General features: G+C 57.8%; 1 protein-coding gene across 4 annotated transcripts in view; it reads left to right on the forward strand.

Moving 5' to 3' along the window:
* The window catches only part of RBFOX3 (RNA binding fox-1 homolog 3), a 121564-nt gene that overhangs the window by 66496 nt on the left and 36448 nt on the right, over positions 1–18620 (forward strand). The gene's annotated exons all lie outside the window — the stretch shown is intronic.

Raw genomic sequence — 18620 nt, forward strand, 5'->3', positions numbered from 1 at the left:
GCAAAACAGTCTGGGCAGCGTGGGGAGCAGCTTTCCAGGGGGTGCTTTCCAGTGGGAAGGGGTCTGTGGAGTGGCCAGTGGGTGTTTGTCCCATCCCATCCTCTGCTGGCTCTCCATGGTGGGGGCTCGCTGCCTGTGGGGACAAGGGCTCTGCTGTGGGCATCACTTGTCAGCTCTGGGATGGAAGCAGGGAAACATCTGTGTGGTGTTTGAAGCTGTTTAAAGGTGTGTTTTAGGAAGAGATCCAGAGCCCTGGGCCCAGTCCCACTGTCTGGGCATTCCCACTGCAGCCCCTTTCCTCACCCAGTGCCTGTCCCTTCTCCTGCCTCCCTTTATCTGCAGCCTTTTACGCCCATTTTTCTTGTGCCAACCTTGTCCTTTTGCATGACCAGCTTCTCCCAGTGCCCATTCCCTATGTATTTATAGAGAAGCTTTGACTTGGCTCCGACCAGCTCCTTCTGTGTGCCCCTGGAGCAGCTCTCCATCCCCTGGCAGCCTGACCCTCCCAGACAGGGTCATCCCATGGCATGGATCCAGTGCCAGCCAGGCTGGCACAGCCGCCCTGGAGCGCAGTGACAGTCACACTCACACTCACAGGCTCATACTCTCACACTCACACGCTCACACTCACTCACTCTCCTCCCAGATGCTGGAGCTGGTGACTCAGAGTCAGCCTGTGCCTGAGTAATGCACGGAGCTGTGCCTCCATGTGGTTCCCAGGCTGCAGCAGATGCTGCCATGCTCAGTGCTTTGGATTTGTGCTGCTCAGTCCTAGGGCCTGCCAGCCCCCTCCTGCTGCCCCCCATCCCATTGGGATGCTGCTGCTGGCCCAGCCACTCACATCCCCAACTTACTGTGGACTGGGCTGCATTGGGTACAGGCAGATCTTAGATACAGATCATGAGGTACGTTAGATTTTTCCTGTTTGTCGTGTTATTTCCACACTGCTGTTTTCACTGAGCTCCTGTTCTGCATGGTGGGGGCTCGGGGGTCTTTCCCTGCCCTGATTCCTCTCATTTCCATGCTGTGCTTTCCAGTGCTGTGCCCCAGTGCAGTTTGATGTGATGTCCTGGGCTGGTTCTGGGGGGGTTCTGGGATGCAGGACATGGTATGTGACCCGGTGAGGGCATGGGAGTCACCACAGTGGGCAGAGGAGTAGATTTGGGATGAACCAAAGTCTCGTGCTCATGTGAGAGGTTCAGCCCTTGCTGCAGTGCTGGCACCAAGGCGCTTGGTGATGCCTGGGAGGTGTGTGTGGGGAAATGTGGGCTGGGGACAGGGATTTGGGCTGGGGATGGGGGTTTGGGCTGGGGACGGGGATGGGTATTTGGACTGGGAATGGGGTGAGGGGCTCGAGTGCTTCTCCCCCACACTTTCTTTTTTTCTGTTGGAAAACAAGCCTGCTCCATGTTTGTTGCCTTCCCCTGGCTTTTCAAATTCATCTGAGAGAGCTTCCCTGGGTGCTGGCAGAGGTGTCACCAGCCCGCCAGCTTGTGCTGCTCTAATAAAATGGCTCCGTAGCAGAGGGTTTGATCTATTTTTAAAGCGAGCTCCGCGCTGTCTCCTCCCGCCCTCCCACTGGCAGCCAAACAGAGCCCGAAGGCTCCTGGCAGCGCGGCAGCACCAGAGCCCAGGCCTGTGCCACGGCTGTGCCAGCTGCCGTGCCCATGCCCGTGCCCATCCTGGTCTCCATGCCCAGGGAACACTCCAGGGACAGGATGGGGCTCCCTGTGCTGCTGTGTCAGAGAGAGGAGCTCTGTGCGCGGTGTCATTGCTCCCAGCGGTGCTTGTGCTGTATAAATTAACGCAGGGAAACTTCTCTCTGCTGCTTGGAAGTTGGGTATTTTCTGCCTGTTTGATGCCCCGTTATTAAAACTCGATTTCTACGAATAACATCCTTTAAATAGAATTCGTCTTCCAGCAATGACTCATCGCAGAGCAGCAGCTCCTCGCAGGGGAAGGCAGCACGAGGGCAGGTCTGGCACTTGCAGCCTTGGGAATCCCCACATCGGTGCCCGGGGCTGGGGAAGCCACCCCGGTGTCCCTGCTGCCTGTCCTGCTGCCTGTCCTGCTGCCCATGCTGCTGCCCACCCTGCTGCCCGTCCTGCTCCAGCTGCCACCAGTGCCCGTGGGCTCAGCTTGGGGATCCCTGGTGCCCTCTGAGGTGTCCTGGAGCCTGCAGAGCCGCAGTGCCAGGGGTGCTGCCCCAGTGGTGGCACCGTGATGGTGGCACCGTGCCGCTGTGCCCGTGCTGTCCTCTGGCACTGCCTGGGGATGGGGTGAGCTCCCAGAGCAGGAGGCTGTGCAGGACTGAGGGTGTGATGGATCTCTGCCCAGGCTGGCTGTGCCAAGCCCTGCCGGGCAGTGGCCGGGGCAGTCCAGCTGCAGGATGTGGGGCACGGTGAGATCTGCCCATGTGTGTGTGTGTGCCCATCCTGCTGGCACTGCCTCTGCCTGCGCTGGTTCCCTTGATGGGGCTTCTTACAGTGTCAGGGACAGGAGCAAGAGTAGGAATTGTGTCAGGGAAAGGTGGATTTCAAGTGTTCTCTATATGGGGGTCGGATGGAGTCCAGATGGAGCTGGGATGGACAGACTGGGGCCGGGGGTCTCCTCCCCAGAGCTGTTTCACCTGCACAGGGCAGGTTTCCCCAGGGAGGAGGAGGAGGGCACAAGGCAATCTCCCAGCCCAGGCAGGGTCAGGCTGGGGCAGCTCCAGGAGGTCCTGAGCTGCTGCAGAAATGAGATTTCTCCGTGCTCTGGCCTCCTCCCTGCTCGCTCCGGTTCAGGGGCTCTGCCAGGATTATTATTCTCTCAGGTCTGACATCTGCTAAGGTGACAGCAGCCAGGGAGAGGGAAGGGATTGGAACAAATTTCTCATAAAAAGTGGCTAAGGTGATGAAACCATTACGGTGCCTGCATCTGGCACTCCATCACTGTGACACTCCGGGGACAGGGACGGGGACACAGGGATGGGGACGGGGATGAGGGCTGAGGGCTGAACTCCCAGAGAATTACCCTGCTGTGGAGCATCCAGGGGTTGGCATTAGCCCAGCAAGCCCGGGGGCTGTTTGCCACCAAGGTGATGGTGTTGGTGGTCAGGATGGATCACCCCTGGTTCCTGGGCATGGCATCTGCCAGGCTGACCATGGTGAGGCTGTTTGCTGGCCCATGTCCTGCCAGGCTCCCTGGGCCTTAAATCCTGCCAGTGCCTTCTCCTGCAGAGGTGCTGCTCCAGGGGCCATGAAGAGCCAAGACAGCTTCAGAAAAGGCAGCTAATCTGCAGACCATGCCTCAGAAATGGCTTTAATCCCTTATCCACCCCCACAGCCTCCTTCACTCTCAGCTAGAAGTGGTCACCCCTGTTAAGAGCTCGCTCCTGGGCTGAGCACTGAGCTGGTGGAGGAGGAGGTGCTGGGATGTGGAAGGAAAACCCTGTTTCCTGGAGGCGTTGAGCTATTCCTTACCGTGACCTAGATGTCAGTTTAATGCTCTGACAAGTCCCAAGACTCACATATGAAGTTGCCCAGGGGAAGAGGATATTTCAGGAGCACAGAAGCTGCTCAGCAGTGGTAAAGTGCACGAGCTTTCCCTGGCAGGAGCCGTGCTGAGCCTCCGTCTGCTCGTGCCCGCCGTGCCAGCCGCGGAGCGGTGCCCCCTCTCCTCGGGGTGTGAGCGCGGTGCCCGGGCATGGGAGGATCGGTGGTGCCCTGGCACACCCTGGCAGTGCCCTGCAGAGCCCCTGGTGCTCCGGGGCTGCTGGTGCTGCCTGCCCGGGGTGCAGGAACAGCCCCTGCTCCATCCCCTGGCTCCATGGCAGGGCTGGGTGTGGGCTGCCAGGAGGAGCACGGTGCAGGTGGAGGATGGCCAGTGCCCTGCTGGCTAAATCTGGCTAAATCTGGGTAAATCAGTGCCAGTGCCCTGCTGGGTAGATCTGGGCTTGCACACTCACCCATCACTGTCTCCCTGCCCATACCCAGGTTGTGTTCCCCCTTTCTCCCTCACTCTGTGCCTGCTGGATTTTTGCGTGCATTCCTGGGGCTGTGCCAGGGGTGGCCCTGCTGGGTCCCCCCTTTCTGTGCCAGTGCCCTTGTGGCACAAAGCGCAGTCACAAAGTTGGTGCTTCCGTCTCGCGTTCCCCCGCACCTGTGAGTTCCCCTGTGGATGATTTAGAGCTGAAAGCCTGGGCTCTGGCACTGGGAGAGGGTTCCCGAGATAAAATAATCTCTGCCAGCAGCTGAAGTGACAGAAGCCCCATTAACAGCAGCATATGCCTGGGAACACCCGTGCTGAGGGGAGCAGGGGAGCAGCAGCCCACAGGAAGGGGGGAAGGGGGAGCTGGTAATTACTCTGCTGCCATTGGGATGCTGCTCGCTAATTTACAGCCTTGGTGGAGTCAGGATGTGCTTCTTCCTCCTGAGCCTGGGCAGGGCTGTCCCCTGGTGCAGGCAGCCGTAATTACCCACATTTAACTGAGGCCTTCTAAATGCATTTGTCTTGCAGCATGTGAGTGTAATTGCTGAGAATGGAACAGGAACGCAGTTGTGGCTGGAGCAGGGCCCCCCAGCTGTGCTGGCAGGGGGGACACTGCTGACAGGTGGAACCGGGGGTTCCTGGGCATCACCAGCACCTTCCCTCCCTTGCTGTCCTGACTGGAGTCTGTGCTGATGGGATGGATGTGCTGACAGGTGGAACTGGGGGGATTTGGGCATTCTGGGCATCACCATCACCTCCATGGCTGTCACCCCTGCCCCATGGCTGCTGTGCCCCTTCTCCATTAGGCTGAGTGTGGCTGTGCCCTGTTCTGGCTGGGGTGAAAGGCAATGGGCAGTGAAGGGCAGATGTGCTGGCACCACGCTTGGGTCTGTGCTGGAAAAACACTGGTGGCACGGGAAATGTGCAGGGAAGAGCTGCAGAAATGGTTCATGGGCTGGGAAAGCTGCTCTGCTGTGGGAGACAGAGCCTAAGTAGGTTGAACTTTTCATCCAAGAGAAGTTTAAGAGGTGGCTTGACGATGTGGGCTGTTTTAGCTTGTGATCAAGAGATGTCTGTGGGTACAGAGCGCTCTAATTTAGCAGGGAAAGGCTCTGAAAGCAGCCAGGCTCTGAAAGCTCCATGAGACAAACCCTGGCTGGAAAGAAGTGCGTGTTTTTATCAGGGAAGGTAATTAACCACTGGAATGGCTTCAGCCTGTGGGGGTTTCTCTCCTGCTTGCTGTCTGTGGATCAGACGGGGATATCTGTCGGGGAGGAAGGCAGTCAGGGGATGAACAAGCACTGGAGCTTTGGCCTGCGCTCCAGGAATGCATTGCTAGGTCCAAGGGCCCTTCTGGCCCTGGGCTGTGTCGTTCCGTGTGGGTGCTTGAGGGTACTTGGAAATGTACAGGAGCATCCAAGCATGGATTTCTCGTGATCCCCCTCAAACCCCTAACACAGTTTCTCATGATTCTTTAAACAACAATTATATCTAATCACATCTCACAATTATATCATTTATCACATACTGGCTACACAGGTGCAGTTTCACACGATCCAGCAAACACAAGGCCCAACACTTCCCAGGGCCTAACGAAGCCTAACATTCTTCTAACTACAACTTCTTCTAACTCTTCAAATATAGAATTTTCTATGATTTTAAAATCTTTTCCTATCAGATGAATCTATCTGTCCTGCAGCTCTGGGTGCCCCAGCCCTGGCCATGGGCACAGGCACTGGCAGCACGGTGCCAGGGATGCAGCTGGCACCCAGCATGGCACCGGGGGTGACACAGGGCAGGAATATCCTCCCCTGTGGAGCAGGGCTGGAAATAGCCCCTGAGTCACTCTCTGGCATTGGACCATCTTCCCAGGTATCATCGTTGTCCAAATAATTCTGAGTCTTTCCTCCTCCCTGACTCTGCCAGGGCAGTGCCACAGGACAGGTGCTCAATGCCACAGGACAGGGAGCTCAGTGGATTTCTATCACTCCCATCCCCTGGGGCAGTGTGTCCCCTCTCCCTGCTGCCAGTGCTCACCCATGTGCCAGGCTGGGGCACCACCGGATGTGCTGATCTCGGTGTTTCTGAGCCTGGAAACTCTGAGGTCTGGAGAAACTCAGAGATCTGAGCCTGGAAACTCATGGTCTGGAGAGCTCCTGTGAAGGCAGAGCTGGTCCCTGCCACGGAGCAGCCCTGTCCCTGCTCTGAGGGTGTTGGCAGCATGGCAGAGCTGGCAGGGCAGCACAGTGCCAGGCTGGCTGAGCTGTTACCCCACATGTCTGTGCATCCCCTTCACCCTGGATCCAGCTGCTGGTGGGACTGTGGGCACTGGCCTTCCTGCCTGAGGAAAGGGGGACATGGCATGGGAAGGGTTAATGCAGGAAGATTTTCACCCCCTGGCATAAACAGCACCGAATGCATGTTTGCCTTCATTTGCATATTGAAACATATCCTAAAGGCCCCTCTCGTTTGAAAAGTTCTGTTTTTTACTCCATCTTCCTATAGAAGGGAGGAAATTATTCATAATTAAAAAGCAATAATAATGCAGAATGAAGGAACCCAGCTGTATAATACCCAGCACAAAAGGGGGAGCGTGGGGAATCTATTTTTAATGGTTTCCACAGCAACTGCGATTTTGTTTACAGTGATTTTCCTCCTGTGCTGTGAGGCTGTTCCCAATTTACATTTTTGAGGAGCTCCTGCATGGGAGGCCCATCACTGGAGGGTGCTCTGGCGCTCGGGGAGGATGATGAGGAGAGGAGATGGGCCTTGGGGAGGATGATGAGGAGATGGGGCTGTGGAGTGGCTGGGAGTGATGAGACCTGGCTCCCTGCAGGGGCTGTGGGCCACCAAGGGCTGGCAAAGCCCGGCTGGGGACACTCAGAGCTGCCTTCTGGGAGTGCCTGGTGACCCCACACTGCTCAGGGACACCCACTGCCCCTGGGCACAGTCAGCAGTGTGGGTCCCTTGGGAAGGCTGTGCCCGTGTTGGTGCTGTCCCTGGGCCCCGAGCTGTGTCCTGCTGTCCCTTGGGCCCCGAGCTGTGTCCTGCTGTCCCTTGGGCCCCGAGCTGTGTCCTGCTGTCCCTTGGGGCCCAGAGCTGTGTCCTGCTGTCCCTTGGGCCGAGAGCTGTGTCCTGCTGTCCCTTGGCCCCAGAGCTGTGTCCTGCTGTCCCTTGGGGCCCAGAGCTGTGTCCTGCTGTCCCTTGGCCCCAGAGCTGTGTCCTGCTGTCCCTTGGGCCCAGATCTGTGTCCTGCTGTCCCTTGGGCCCAGGGCTCTGTCCTGCTGTCCCCTGGGCCCAGATCTATGTCCTGGTGTCCCCTGGGCCCAGAGCTGTGTCCTGGTGTCCCTCAGGCCGAGAGCTGTGTCCTTCTGTCCCCTGGTACCAGAGCTCTTCCCCTGCCCTGGTTCCCCCATGCATCCAGGTGGGATTTGCTTTAATTCCAGCCTCACTCTCAGAGGCAGGGCAGGGCTGGCTCTCAGTGCCAGGGCCCAAGGTGCTGATCCTGGCCCTGAGCACCCAAGGGCAGTGAAGCTGCAGTCCAGGGTGTCTCAGGGCTCACCAAGAGCCAGGTGATCCCAGCCAGGCTGCTCAGGGGTACTGGCCCCTTCCATCTGCCTGATGGGAAGCTGCTGCCTGGAGATCAGCTCCTTTCATGAACCAATAAAGGAAGGGCTTTATCACCTGTTCCAGCTAATTTTCTGTGGTTTGTAATGGCTTTGGGAAGCAGGTAATTGCAGCGATTGCATTCCATGTGTAGCATTAAAGGGAATTGAGGGGACTGTTTGTTAATTAGCTGTACTTGTGTGGAACCTGAAACATATTAACCTTCACAGAATCCCAAACTATTAGGGATGAAGAAGGGATTTAATGATGGGAGAAGCAGAAAAACAAAAAGCAATTAGGGCTCTTTTTCCCAGCATCGCGGGCTTGCTGGAGGGGGAGGGCTGGCAGAGCAGCCCAGCGCCGGGGGAGGAAGGAGGAAGGAGGGAGGGACCCTCGGGGCTGACAGGGATGAGGGATGAGCAGCAGCAGCCTCCTCCGGCGGCAGAGGGAGAGCAGCACACCCGGGTCACCTCCCAGTGCCGCCCGTTTTCACTTTTGCATCGTCTCTGCTGGGACTCGGGCGCTCGTTCCATTTGAAATTCCTGAGGTGCTCTGGGATGCCCTGGGGAGCAGCCCTGTGTAGCCATGATATTTGCTGGAAAATCCTTTCCTTAGGATTTTTCCTCCCGAGAAGCTGAGAGGCCTCAGGAACAAAATGCAAACAATGATTATCTGCTGCTGTGGAATGCAACAGGTGCATCTGGGATTGGTCTCATGTGGTTGTTTGTAATTAATGGCCAATCACAGTCAGCTGGCTAGGACTCCCCGAGACAGAAGCTTTGTTATCTTTCTTCCTTTTCTATTCTTAGCTACCTGCTGATTAAATCCTTTCTTCTATTATTTTTGTATATATATAATATATATAAAAAGATATCTTAAATATTATATTATATTACATATAATACAACATAATATATATCATAAAATAGTATATATCATAAAATAATTAATCAAGCCTTCTGAAACATGGAGTCAGATCCTCATCTGTTCCCTCTTCCTCGGGCCCCTGTGAACGCGGTCACAGCCCTGGGGTGCAGCTGCGGCCTCAGCACCCTCAGAGTGTCCCAGAGGGGCTCCAGCCCCCCAAAGGCTGAACTGGAGTCAGGGGTTGATGGAGCTGCCGGCCCGGGCAGCAGCACTGAGCGGCGGGCAGGCTGGGATTGCTGGATCTGGAGCTGCTGGAAAGTATAAATAGTATAAATAGTGTGTTTCCATGGTGACCGTTCAACAGAAACTCTCCCTTCCCCGGCTGTGGAGCCCGGGCTGCTCCCCCCCGTGGCAAAGCCCTTCAGGTGTTGGTTGTCATTCCTCGGTGCCGGAGCTGGCAGTGGTGGCAGCGTCTGCGTGGCTGGAGTGGGGCTGGAGGGGCTTTCCTGGCCCTTGGACTCCCCTTCCTGGGGACAATCCTGGGTTTTCCAGATCCTTGGATTCCCTTCCCTGAAGACAATCCTGGATTTTCCAATCCTTGGACTCCTCTCCATGGGGAAAATCCTGGTTTTCCTCGTCCTTGGTCTCCCCTCCCTGGGGACAGCCCTGGATTTTCCTGGCCCTTGGATTTCTCTCCTTAGGGATAACCCTGGATTTCCTGGCCCTTGGGTTCCCTTCCCTGGGGACAGCCCTGGTTTTGCCCATCTCTGTGCAGTACCACCATCTCTGTGCTGTGCCCACCACGGCACCTCGTGCCCCAAACTGTCAAAGGCTGTGTGGGCACAGGGAGCCCTGGGACAGCCCCAGTTTCCTGCTGGGAGCCCTGGTGCCTTTCCCCGTGCTCGTTAATACCTATCAGCGCCGCGCAAACAAACTCCCTGCTCCATTTATTCCACCCAGCTCCCGATTTAATTAGGTTTTCCAGTTTTCTGCTTGTCCTGGGCCGATCACTCCTTAAAACAGTGGAGAATTAATTTGCACCTGCTGTCAGAAACCGTCTCTCCCCAGTTAGAAAAATAATTAAGCCATCATCACACATCGGGGGTAATGAATCACCGCGCTCAGTTCCCTTCACAGGTCGTTTGTTTCCTTCCACACTGGCAAAGAAGGTGCAAACTAAATGTGAGCAGCTGCCAAGTTACCCCCTTGCTTTACTGTCCCGTGGCTCTTCCAGCTAGGCTGGGCCTTGGGGAAGCTCCTGAGCAGGGCTCAGTGGTTTCCCCATAGCCCAGGAGTGAGAGCACCTGGCTCTGCTCTGTCCCACTGCCTGGGACCCCATGGAAGGTGCTGGAAGGGAAAAGGGAGATGTGGCAGGGGCTGGACCGGTGTCACCCCCACCTGGGGTCAGCCCTGGAGCTCAGGTTTGATATAAATGTGTTTGAGTGGACTCAGATGCTGGAAGGGAAAAGGAAGCTGTGGCAGGGGTTGCATCCCCAGCCCAGGGTCCCTCCTTGTGTGGGGTCAGCCCTGGAGCTCAGGTTTGATATAAATGTGTTTGAGTGGTGCAGTCGGGACCTGCTGTAGCACCAGGGAGGAACTGATCCACCACCGTGTGTGTGCATGATGTGACGTGATCAATGCCACATCAAGGTAATCACTGATTGATTAATGGTTTGGGTGTAAATGTGCCCCAGGTTTGGGCTCAGGCAGAATTTGCCTCAGGACCAGCGTGGCTGAGGGCGGCTGGAGGCTTTGTCCTTTCACCCCGTGCAGGAGGGCTGTGCTCACCGTGGCCGAATGGGGCTTCAATCACTGATTTCAGGAGCTCTGTCCCTGTCCCCTCCTGGTCCGTGCTACCCTTGGGCCATTCCCCTTCAGCTCCTGGCAGGGCTCATGTGCCAGCTGTGTGTGTGGGGCTGCTGTGGTGCTTCTGCACATCCTCTGCAGCTTCCAGAGAGGGAGCGAGGAGGCACCACATGCTTGGAGAGCTCCCAGATCTCTGCAGGTGTCTGGAGCAGTGGCCAGGCTGCGTTTGCCTCCTCTCTCTGACAGACAGGGCTTGGTTTCTCCTCGGGGTTCCCGTGGGCACCGGGGATGTCTGAGCCAGGAGCCTCCTGGCCTTGGGATGGGGAGATGTCCTGGTTAAGCCAGGGCTGGGGCTCTCAGTGCCTTTGTGATGCCCACGGATGGGCACACAGCTCCAGGAGGTCCTGTTCTCACTGTGCTGAGCAGGGCTGAGCTCTCACCTCTGCTGGTCCCAGCTCACACCTGCTCCCACCGTCACCAGTCCCCACTCCAGAGCCAGCTGATTAAATTAAAGTCCTAGCGAGTTTGAATAATTTTCCCTGTGAAATGTGGCAGATGGCCTCCATTAGGCGTCTGCTCCCAGCATCTGCCAGGATGTGATCGGCCCCTCTTTGGAAAAGGCACAAAAGGGATTGGGAGTGGAGAGACCTGGGAACGGGAGCCCATCCCTCCATCCACGCAGAGGGAATCCAGCGCTCCTGTGGAAGCAGTCGGTGCTGGGGAGGAGCAGCATCCATGGGGTCCTGCAGCCCCTGTGCCCTGCCTGGTGTGGGGAGAGGGCAGGGGGCTGCTGGTCCTGCTGCCCCTGCAGCCCCTGTAGCCCCTGCAGGTTCCTGCAGCCCCTGCAGCTCCTGCCCCACCAGCCCAGCTCACCCTGGGGCAGAACGGGTGCGGGCAGGGGGGTCCGGCCCGGGGGTCTCGGCCTGGGGGTCTCAGCTGCGGGCAGCGCTGGGGCCGGCAGGGGGCGGTGTGTGCCCGCGCTGGGGGCTGCGAGACCCCCCCCCCCCCCACCTCATCCCGGGTGTGACCCGAGTGTGACCTCAGGTGTGACCCCCGAATGTGAGCTGGGTGTGACCCTGAGTGTGACCCCATGTATGACCCCAGGGAGCTGCAGGGGGACCCCAGAGTGTGACCTCTGTGTGTGACCCTGGGGAGGTGCAAAAGGACCCCCGAGTGTGACCTCTGTGTGTGACCCTGTCTGTGATCCCAAGTGTGGCTCCCATGTATGAGCTCTGTGTGTGACTCTATGTGTGACCCCGAGTGTGGCTGCCGTGCTCTGGGGCACAGCGGGCACCCCGCAGGCCCCCCTGGCAGCAGGGCAGATGAGGCTGCACTGGGTGTTTGCAGCTCCAGGCAGGCAGGCAGGGACACTGCTCCACCCCAGATCCATGTGGGCTAAGGTTTCCCTCCAAAACAGCTTAATGAAGCTGAAAAGGCTCCAAAGCTGCACTGGAGCTGCTGCAGGACAGCTCTGGGGTGCAGAGCTGGGCTGTGCAGGGGACCCCAAACTGTGCTGTGCAGGGCACCCCGCTGTCCCCCTGCCTGCAGGAGGCTGAGCTCAGCTCCAGGTCCATTACAGGCACAGGTAGCATGGAGGCTCAGCTCCTCCCAGGGCTGCAGCAGGGTGGGATCCTGCAGACAGGGTTTGGGAACACGCTGAGGAGGAGGATGAGGAGGAGGAGATGGCTGCGAGCTCAGATAATCCCGGGCAGAGCCGTGGGTGGCTGTGCTGAGCACCAGGGAGGGACGGGGAGGTGAGAGGATCCCTGGAACCCATCCTGGTGCAGAAGGGAGCTCAGAGCTCTCTGTGCCTCTGCTGTGCATCCCCCGTGCTGCTGTGTGTGCCCTGCTTACAGAGGTGTTCCTGCTCATTTAGCTGCTGTGGTGTTCTTTTAATTAAATTAGCATCCTTTAATACATCTTGTCCTGCCGCCACAGCTTAATGTCTGTGCAGCTGCAGGGAGCTGGGAGTGGCTCCAGGGCCTGTGCTGGGTGCCCAGCCTGGCTGGGGGTGCTGGCATGGATGAGCCAGCCCTTCTGGGGCTCCTGGGTCCCATCTGTGACCTCCTGCAGCCTCCTGGGCCTGCCAGGAGTGGGAGCACAGGGAGATCCATCCTCACAGGTGCCTGGTGCCACTGTAGCAGGGTAAGGGGTGCGGGTGTCCCTGGAGGGGCCTGGGCACTGATGGGGCACCTGCAGAGCCCGTGGGTGCTTCTGTCTGGAGTTTCCTCCTCTGCAATGTGCTAAGGGGGCTCCCCGGGCTCACCTTTCCCTGCTGCCACTGCCAGGGCATGGAGGGGTGGCACTGGCATTGCTGGCTGTGCCCACAACTCTGGGGTGGCACTGGCATTGCTGGCTGTGCCCACATCCCCAGGGTGGCACTGCCCAGCCCCAGCCGTGCCACAGAGAGGAGCTGTCACTGCTGTCACTGTCCCTCTGTCCTGCTGCAGGTGTTGGCTGCAGTTGTCCCCGGGCTGGGCTTCCCCTGTCTCCACTGTCAGTCGGGGCTTGTCGGCCGCATCAGGAGTGGCGGGTAAAGCGTTCCGGCGCAGGAGATAATTGAAAATCAAAAAAGACTTTGTTAATTTGATTAGGCAGAGCCATAGTTGAATTGTTCTTCATCAAAAGAGATTTAATTTTGACGTGCAATTAAATCCTTGTGCTGTGCCGGTGCCCTGCACGTTCCCAGCAGTGGGGTGGCTGGGCAGGGTCTGCAGGATGAGCTGGGGCTGAGCTGGGGGCACCAGGGAGGACACAGAGGGACTGGGGGTGCCTGGCAGGGGTGACAGGATGAGAAGGGACTACTGTGGCCAATGCTGGGTGTTTAGCACTGACTTGGAGCCGTCGTTTAACTGCTTTAACAAATTCTGTTACTGCAGAGACAGCGCTGTGCCTGCTCCCCCTGGGACTGTCCCCTGCCCTGCCAGCCCCCATCTCCCAGCGCTGAAGTCCCTCTGTGGGTGGGAAAGGCTCTGGTTTGGTGGGGAAGGCTCTGGTTTGGTGGGAAAGGCTCTGGTGTGGTGCAGCAGGAGAGGAGCTGTGCTGCAGGATCGGCACCCGCGGCCAGGCAGGAGCTCCCTCCCACACAGGCAGCTCTGGCTCGGGGTCCCCAGGAGCTCCAGCCCCTTCTCCCCAGTGGCCCCCGTGCTGGTAAGGCAGAGGATTATCAGTGTGGCCGGGCTGAGGTGCCCCAATCCATCCCCACTGCTGGCAGGGACGGTGGCAGCTGGAAACCCCACACTGGGGGCTGTGGGTTTACGTCTGTCAGTGAGGGCTCAGTGGGATGCGACAGAGCTTTAAAACCTGGGAAAAAATGTCTGAGAGGCTGCTCGGGCAGGAGCAGAGAGAGGCCTGGCTGTGAGGTGCTGCCCTGCAGGTGATGCCAGGCTCGGTGCTGCCCTGGCAGGGCACTCTCTGAGGTCCTGGGGTGCCATGAGCTGCCCCCACACCCTGCGTGCCCCTCTGCTCAGCCCAGCACTGCCAGCGAGGCTGGAGCTGCTGGCACCAGGGGCTTTGGGCTGCACAGATCAATGCTGTGAGACTGCATGGAGCCACTGGAGATTGTCTATCACAGCCCTGCTCCTCACTGCCAGCACAGAGGTGATGCAGGAGGGTTTTTAATCCCTGTGCTGATGGGGGTGCCTGGCACTGGCTCTGCACTGTACCTGGGCTGGCAGGGGCTCTTTGCTGGTGGCTGCTGGGCAGTGAAGGTCTCAGGATGTTCCAGCTGTGGGTTCTGTGCCCACCCTGTCTCCCAGGGCTGCTCAGGGGAATTCAGTATTGATCGCCCCATCCCTCTCTCATGGCTCCCTGGGGCTCCCTGCCAGCCCCCGTGCCAAGGTGGGTGACCTGGGCAGGGACAGGTGTGACACAGGACCCTCCCCTCCTGCTCTGCCCTTCTGCACTGCCCGGCCGCTCCAGGCACAGCTGACAAACCTCGGGCTTTTCTAATTGCCTTTGAAAGTGTGAACCAAGAGCCAGAGGCCCCGGTGCCTGAAGCAGGAGCTGCTGGAGGATCAGAGCGGTGATGGGGATGTGCAGAGCCCTGAGCAGGGCAGCCCTGGGGGGAGCCAGGGGCTGGGAACAGCAGTGAGCTCTGGCACAGCAGTGTGGCACTGCTGGCTTGTGCACAAACAGGATTTGGGTGTTTCTGGGAGGGATGGTAGCACAGCTCCGTGCTGTTTGTGTGGACTTCCATCCCTGTCCCTGTGAGTGCTGGTCGCACATCCTCATCCTCACAGCGGCGGTGCCCATTCAGCAGGGGCAGGTTGTGGAGCTGCTGCCACGTCTGGATGATGGGCTGTGGTTTCATCCTTGCTCTGAGCTGTGGGTCCATCAGTGGCTGCAGGGTCAGCATGGATGGATGGATGGAATCCATGGATGGATGGACAGATGGATGCTGGTTCCCACAGCATGGGCACAGGGAGATGAAGGGGAGCAGGGTGGATATCCCCCATCCCAGCCCCTGGCTGCCCTGCCCTGTGCTGACCACTCCCATCTTGGCTTGTTGCCTCATTTGTTCTCCTGTAACTGAGCGAATGCGCCGTGGGCAGCACTCAGCCAGCATCCACTCGACTGGGGGAGGCATTGATAGCACACTGCACAGCAGAGCTCAGCCTGACACTGTCAGACCACCCCAGCCTCAAAGTTGCACTGTATTCATGATGGTTTGATTTCTCTTGCTCTGGGGACTCCGACTTTGATAGATTATGATGCGGTACCAGAGCAGTCTGATCCACTGGAGCATCTTCCTTCCAGAACAGGCATTTGCCACCAGAGCCCAGCATTTTCTTGGTTTTTTTAGAGTGAAAAATGGTGGCATAAAGAAATCTTGAGCTTTGCACAGTTCAGTCATCCAGAATTAGCAGCTAGAAGGTTGGTTTTTGTGCTGGTGGGGGCTGTTGGAGGCAGTTTACACCGAACTGGTTCCTGGGTGCATTTTGCTCCTGCGGCAGCACCAGCAGGAGCTGTTAGCACTCCACAAGTTGGAGCTTCTGCTGCTGGTTCCCAAATCCCTCTGCTCCAAGGGAGCCCCCACTCCAGTGCTGTGTCGTGCTGCTGTTCCCTCCCGGGGTCTCTGTGCCCCCCTGCTCTCCTGGTGCTCCTGGCACTTGGAGATTTTGCAGTGCAAGTGCAGGTGCAGACCCCTGGCTGTCCCCACTGCCAGGGCACAGAGGATCTGGCTCCTGAGAGCAGGTTATCCAATGTGCCAGGAATCACAGCACAGGATGCATTTCTTGTGTGTGACCATGCCAGGGCTGCTGGGTGCTCAGCATCAAGCACAATCCCCCAAAGGACTGGTGGGTCTGGGCTGTCACACTGCCTTGTCTGGTACTTTTGCTGGTGCTTTGCAGCTTCAGCCTTGTCTTGGCTTGTCCATGAGCTCTGTGGGAAGGGGAGAAGTGCTGGGCACTGTGTGTGGCTGCCAGGGTGGGCAGGGGCTCAGTGGGGAGTGGGGACAGGGACGCCCACAGCCTCCAGCCCTGCTCCAGCTCCTTACTGACCACAGGAACCTCCTGAGCATCAGGCCTGTGGAACACCTTCTCTTCCCCCAATGTGTCAAAACAGCATTTTTCCTCTGCCTTGTTCTCGGAAATGTTTGAACTGTTTTTGCTGAAGCTTCCCTCAGAATTCCAGCCCGAGGCAGCTGTTCGGTGTGGGGAACATCAGAGCGAAAAGCCTTGCTCTGCAGAAAGGCAGAGGCGAGGGAGGATGGGGCTGATGGGGCTGGACCCGCAGCGCTGGGCGGCCGAGCTGTTTACAGAGCCCGGGGAGCCTCTGAGGAGAGCCAGCACTGCCTGCATATCAAACCAGGAGCTGCAATTACCCACAGAAAAGGGCGTTTTTATAACGCTTTTATTGGAGTCTTAATGAACAAATAAAGAAGTGGAGAAATCTGCACACGCATTTGCGAGATATAAAACTGACTGAATCGAGATGAAGCAGCAAGAAGTGTTGGCTGCTGGCCTTTCTGCTGGGTGGGGAAAACAAAACTGCAAGGAAGGGAAAGGAGAGTGGGAAGAATGCTGAAGTACATTATCTGGGAACAGGGGTGCCCCAGTGAGTGGTTGTGAGTGGTTCCTGTGACCCTGTAAGAGGTATAGGGTGGCTCAGCAGAGCTGTCTGTCATCCTCCCTCTGCACTGTGCTGGGGGAATTTGCAGGGATTTCAGAAGGCAAACTCGGAAAGAAATTGGGAGTTGGAGAAAGGTAGAAAAGCGTGGATTTGGCCTCAGAATCGCTACAGGCAGGAGGTGCTGCACTGCCAGTATTTGGGCACTGGCTGGGTACCACATCGAGCCCCAGCATCCCTCACCCAGAGCTTGGGGGTGCTGGGGGGACAGATAGAGTTTGGAAAGCCAGCAGGATGTCCCCAAATACTCTGGGCCAAGAAACACACATGTTAAGAGCGGTTTATGTGGTGCCATGGGCCATGAGGTGCATCAGTCACTGCCAGAGGGCTGATGGCAGGAGGGGCAGAGTGGGGATGCGGGAGAGCCGGGAGGGCAGAGCCACAGCCAGAGCTCTGTGATGGAGCTGCTGTGCTCATCCCTTTCCTTCTGCTGTGCCCAGGGAGTGCAGAGCACGGAGTTTGGAACCCGCCCCACAGCCTGTCCGTGTCTCAGGGGTGCCCCGGTCCCCTGCTCTCCCACCAAGGTTCCCTCTCCCTCTCTTCCCCGTTCCTGCCAAACGCTTCCCGGGATGATTTATGATGCTCCTTCAGCTCACTTCGAACTCTGGCTTCTCCTTCTCTTCAGTGGAATTTAACTTGTTTGCCTGGAATATTAATAATTAAACATCAAGGAGTTGCATCCCAAGCAGGCTCCTCAGAAGTGTTTGTGATTGTTTGCAAGCACCCAGCGCCGAGTTGGGGCGGTTCTTTGATGGGATTTTGCTGCTTTCAAACCGCTGACACCAGTAACCCCATAAATTAGCAGCTGATGGAGGGAAATCTCCTGGCTGCAGCTGTGGGTTTTATGGTTTGATTTGTTAATAGGAGTTTTGGGTCACGGCCAGAATTCCTTACCCAGCTCAGGGAAGGGTTTGCCCCACAGTGCGGTGGTGAGGCCGGGCTGGGCCGTGCAAGGCTGGGCTGGCAGGAGCTGCTGTCACCCCTGGGAGCTGCTGCTGGTATCTCCTCTGGGGGCTGCTGCCGTGGGTGCTGGGAGCGGAGGGCTCCGTGTGCCCACCCTGTGCCCACCCTGTGCCCGTGGCTCTGACCAGGCAGGGTGTAAGGGCTGGGAAATGGGACAGGGCTCTGCTGGGTCAGTGGGACACCCTGCAGGGATGGGGTGTCTGGGGCAGGCAGAGGCTGCAGCCTGAGGGTGATGTTTGCGGTGATGGCGTTTTCTCTGATGCAGTTTGCTGTAATGGAGTTTGCTATGGAGTTTGCTGTGGGTGATGTTTGCTGTGATGCAGTTGGCTGTGATGGTCTCAGCTGGAAAAGGGGACTCTGCCTCCTTTCCCTGCCCTCACAAGCTCCTGGTGCCAGGGCAGCTTCTCAGGTGTCCTTTTCCCTCTGGTCACCTTCAGAGCATTGAAGCAGTGGCAGCAGGGAGCTCGCAGGCTGGCATTCGGTGCCTGGGCCGAGCAAGGGCAGGACCCAGCCCTGTCCCTCCTGCCAGCACACACATGATGAGCTCATGAGCTCCAGCAGGGGTTTACCTCCTCCACAGGTGTGTGCCTGAGCTCCCTGCCTGCAGCAGCAGCAGCTGCTGTCCAGGGAATCTTCTGTGACACCAAATGTGTTTCTGGGAGCGTGGCTGAGGCAGGAGCCCTGCTCCCTGTGTCCTGCTGGGCTGCTGCTGCACGGGGCATGTGGAGCTGCTGCCTGGCGTGTGCTGTGTCCAGAGAGCCCCAGGCTCAGCCCCAGGCCCCTCTGGGTCCCTCTCCTGTGCTGTCCCCAGGCCCAGGGTCTGTTCCCACCCAGCGCGCTCCCACCCCTTGCCGTGGAGCTGGAGCCTCATTTATTCTGAAGGGAAGAGAATTCACATCTCAGCGACCAACGGGAACCCAAATACAAATAAATTTCTCTCAAAGTGCAGTCGTTGGAGAAAACTAAAGGCCGTTAGTCAGGCTGACATCAGAGGAGCCGCATTCCCTCTGACAACCCGCTCAGCCTTATGTTTTATTCACCAGGCCTGAAAAATACCTTCCCGAAGAGGGGGCCCATAAATAAACCAGCGTGATGAATATTACACGGGATAAAAACTGATAAAGCTGGGCTCCAACCAGGAGCTGCACGAGGAGGTTACAGAAGCACGGGGGTTCATTACATCTGATCCAGCCTGACGGGCTGGGCTGGGCGTTGGGATGGGAAGGGGCATCCCTGGGGATGCTTCGGGGTCCTGGGAGAGAGGGGAGTGAGAC

The sequence above is a fragment of the Ammospiza caudacuta genome, chromosome 19 (genome assembly GCF_027887145.1).
Source record: "Ammospiza caudacuta isolate bAmmCau1 chromosome 19, bAmmCau1.pri, whole genome shotgun sequence".
Classification (NCBI taxonomy): Eukaryota; Metazoa; Chordata; class Aves; order Passeriformes; family Passerellidae; genus Ammospiza; species Ammospiza caudacuta.